Below are 4,189 nucleotides of genomic sequence, written 5' to 3' on the forward strand. Positions count from 1 at the left end.
GTTTTAGTCAGTTATAGTCATTTCTATATTTAATGGTTTTAGTCGACGAAAGCTTAAAAAGTTGTGTAGTTTTAGTCTTAAAAAATACAGCATATTAGTCTTTACAAATTAATTTGAGTAATTTGTGTTAACATTTGTGAATTTGTGTTGTGCTACTCTTAAAATGCCCAAAACAAAAACATTCTCACTTTGTGGCTGTATTTCTTAGAATTTCCTAAAGTGCAGTGAACATACAAACTACACATGCCCAATATTATAAGCAATAAAGGGGAACACACATGTTCAACTCAAACTTGTCAGCCAGGACCATGAAGATGCTTAACTTAGTAGACTATTAAACTTGTGCAAACGAGTGTTTACATGCACCAGGCTTTTATTCAGAACAGAAGCACTGATATGCGCAGTTGCTAACTCCCCCCGGCCAAACCCCCCTCCCCCCCAAAAAAACAGAAGAGTTTTACTTTCCTCATGAACATAAACAAACAGCTTCTGAGCGCTCAGAACGGACCTGCAACAGCTTTTAACCCGTTTAATCCCACCGACAATAATTGTTGCCAGACATTTTGTTTTACTTCTGGAAGCTCTAAAAGTGTTATTTTGGCTTTGGGAAGCTAATTTAAGTTTTACAACTGTATAATAGGCTTCCCAAATAATAGGGTTCCCAAACTTTTCCATGCTATAGCCCCCCAAACAGCATAAGCGTTTGGCTGGGGACCCCCTATGCAAACCTACAAATAATGTTACAAAATATGTAAAATGTTAAAATGTTGTTTAAATCACTTTTTATAAGTATTGTCGTGATTTACCTTCCGGATGAGATGAGGGTGCATTGGTGATGAAGCACACGACAAGGGATCTTCCTCTTATGAACYTTACTTGCTCCGAAACAGTTTAGTGTACAATCAAAAGTAATATGCTGTGTTGATTTGGCCTCTAGCTCTGGCACAGACAGCGTTTTAGCAGTGTCCATGCAGTGAGCCACGAGTATCTTACAACCAGCAGAAAAATTTAACTAAACTCAAATCTCGCGATAACGCTATCGAAATGCTGCGTTGCATTCACTGACTCAAAACTAAGTTCAGGAAAATCTAAACAAAATACAAAACCATGCTCATAGGCTTTTTAAACAACTTAAACTGTGTTACACTACCCCCCCCCCACCCCCTTTTAGGAATACAGAGTCCCTTCAGTACAGGTAATGTAGAAAACTGATTAGAATTATGTAGTTACATGACAGTAAAATTAACTCAAATGACTGAAAAAGCTAATGCCATAAGGGCAATAAAACACAAATCACATTCCTCAAATTACTTTTAAGGGTAAACATTTAACTTTAACTCACTGCAACTCCTGACTAATGTCTGAATCTCTCTGGTCTATTGACTATGTGACCACTGGATGTTATAACAGTCTTTTCTGAGAAGTCCATGTCACCTCGTCTTCTTCCCAGTTGGCACTTTGTACTTCTGGAGTGGCTTGCCCGGCCTGGACCTTCAGACTTGGATGGCTCGCTTGTATCATGTGACTGGGTAGTCTCACTCAAATCATCTGTAGTGGCAGCATTGGCACTAGGGGAATGTCCGCTTCATTTGATTAGAGGTCTAGGTCTTGGCACTGTTGCAGCACTTTACTTCTTTGGCGGGAAACCCATACTGGTATCACTTCACTGTCATAGGTCTTGAGTCTGTCATGATGCATTATTTTTCTGCGTTCGGCACCTTGAATGTCATACAGCACAGGACCACAGCGTTCTGCAACAATCAGGGGACCTTTCCATAATGCTTGGAGCTTTGGGCTTAGTCCTTTCTTTTTTGTGTCATCTTTGACAAACACCAGGTCGCCAATATTGTAGGAGTGTTGTTTTGCCAGGAGGTCATGCACTTTCTTCTGTCGTTCTTGTGCAGTGCGAAGATGTTCTTGTGCCAAGTTTTGTACTTCCTTTAAGCCTTCTTCCAGATTGTAGAGAAAATCCACAACGTCTAGTGTACCAGCTTTGAGTTTTGCAGTACCATACTGAATATCCTGTGGCTGGTGGACTTCCCTTCCGAGCATGAGTCTGTTGGGTGTGAACCCTGTCACCATATGTCTTGAACTAYGGTAGGCTGCGGTAAGCAGAGGCAGCTGCTCATCCTAGTTCTTTTGGTTCTGGTTTACGTGACATAGAAGCATCTGCAGCAAGGTTCTATTGAACCGTTCTACCTGCCCATTAGAGGAGGGGTGGTAGGGTGTAGTCCTGGTCTTGTTATCTGTAGGAGCTTGTACACATTTTGAAATAGCGAACTCTCGAAATTACGGCCTTGATCAGTTTGTAGCTCGAGGGGGGCTCCAAACTTGGCAATGAAGTCGTAGACCAGCTTTCTTGCAGTTGTTTCAGCACCTTGGTCAGGGATGGGAAAGGCTTCAACCCATCTTGTGAACCGATCAATAATAACAAGAATGTACTTGTTACCAGAGTTGGACACAGGGAATGCTCCCAGGATATCAAGGTGCAAATGATCAAGGGGTGCTCCGACTTGGTAACTTTGCAGTTTTGCTCTTATTGTTGGTCCTTTGGTTTTGCATGCACTGCAGTGTGGGCACTTCTTAACAAACAGGTGAACATCTCCCCMCCATACCATACCAATAGTAGTTTTGGCACACACGCTCCAGGGTTTTGGCTTCTTCCAGATGACCAGAGTACGGAGGGTTATGGCATGACTGTAGGACTTCTTTCTGCACATTCGCTGGAACCAATAACAGCAATGTTGGCTGTTGGTCTCCAATTCTCTCCCATGAGTAATAGAATACTCCTTGTCTCAGTGTGACCTGGGGCCAACAGAGCCAGAATTTCCTCACTGCAGGGCTTTCAAGCATTACTTCATCTTTGGTGGGAAGAGTCCCTGTTTCCTTCCATGTGTGAAGGGTGRCAAGGGCAGGATCAGCTTTCTGGRGTGTTTCCAGTTGCTCAGGACTAAGTGACTCAAGCCAGTTGACTTCTGGGCTCTCTTGCAGGTTTGCAGATGGTTGACCTACTGACTGAGTGCTATTGCCATTCATGCCACTTTGGGGCTCAATGCACCGTATTGCTAGAGGCACCACATCATCAACATCCTCTTCAAACTTGTCCCACTGCTCATGGATTCTCTGGCAATAGTTGCATCCTTTGCACGGCAGATCTGACAAATTTATTCCTGCTTGGTAACAGTCATCTTTGTCTACATTTTCTTCTGGCAGCCTTGACATGGCATCTGCATTACTGTGCAACTTACCGGCTCGATGCGCTATCTGGAAGTCATATTGGCTCAACTCTTCAAGCCAGCGAGCTAGCTGTCCTTCAGGGAATTTGAACCGGAAAAGCCAGGTAAGGCTACCATGGTCAGTCCGAAGTAGAAACTTTCTGCCTAGTAGGTAGTGGCGGAACTRACGTGTAAAACGAACGACAGCAAGTAGCTCACRACGGGTGACACAATACGTTTTTGGGCTGGCCCAAGGTGACAGCTGGCATAGGTTAAAACTCGTTCTTCTCCCCACTGAACTTGCGACAGGACAGCTCCAACACTGTTTTGAGGCATCTGTGTCGAGAATGAACCTGCCTTCAGCACGTGGATATCCCAACACAGGCACAGTGGTCAGTTTCTCTTTGAGCTTAGTAAAAGCAGATTGGTGCTCATCTSTCCACAGGAACACAGTCCCCTTTTTAAGATTATGGAGGGGGCTTGCCAGTTCTGCAAAACTTGGGACAAATTTGCAGTAGTAATTACATAGCCCAAGAAATGCTTGCAGCTCTTTCATGTTGTTGTGGGGATTCCACTGCTGTACATCTTTGACGAGATCTGGATTTGGTCTGACTCCTTCGCCACTCACAATGTGCCCGAGGAAGAGAACTTCTTCTTGAAGGAGGTGACATTTTGATGGTTTTAGCTTTAGTCCATAGCATTGGAACCTCTGAAAAACCTGCTCAAGCCGATCCAAGCTTTGGTCCACTCCATTTCCAATGACGATGACATCATCCAGGTAGATGAGAAGGGTTTCCCACTGAAGGCCTCTGAGTACGAGTTCCATAGCTCTTTGGAATGTACTTGGCACGTTACAGAGTCCAAATGGCATTCAGGTGTATTCATAAAGGCCGCATTTGGTGAYAAATGCTGTTTTTTCCCCGATCTTTGTTATCCACTKAAATCTGCCAGTAACCAGACTGAAGGTCAAGGGT

Source organism: Austrofundulus limnaeus, unplaced genomic scaffold (genome assembly GCF_001266775.1).
Source record: "Austrofundulus limnaeus strain Quisiro unplaced genomic scaffold, Austrofundulus_limnaeus-1.0 Scaffold1575, whole genome shotgun sequence".
Lineage (NCBI taxonomy): Eukaryota > Metazoa > Chordata > Actinopteri > Cyprinodontiformes > Rivulidae > Austrofundulus > Austrofundulus limnaeus.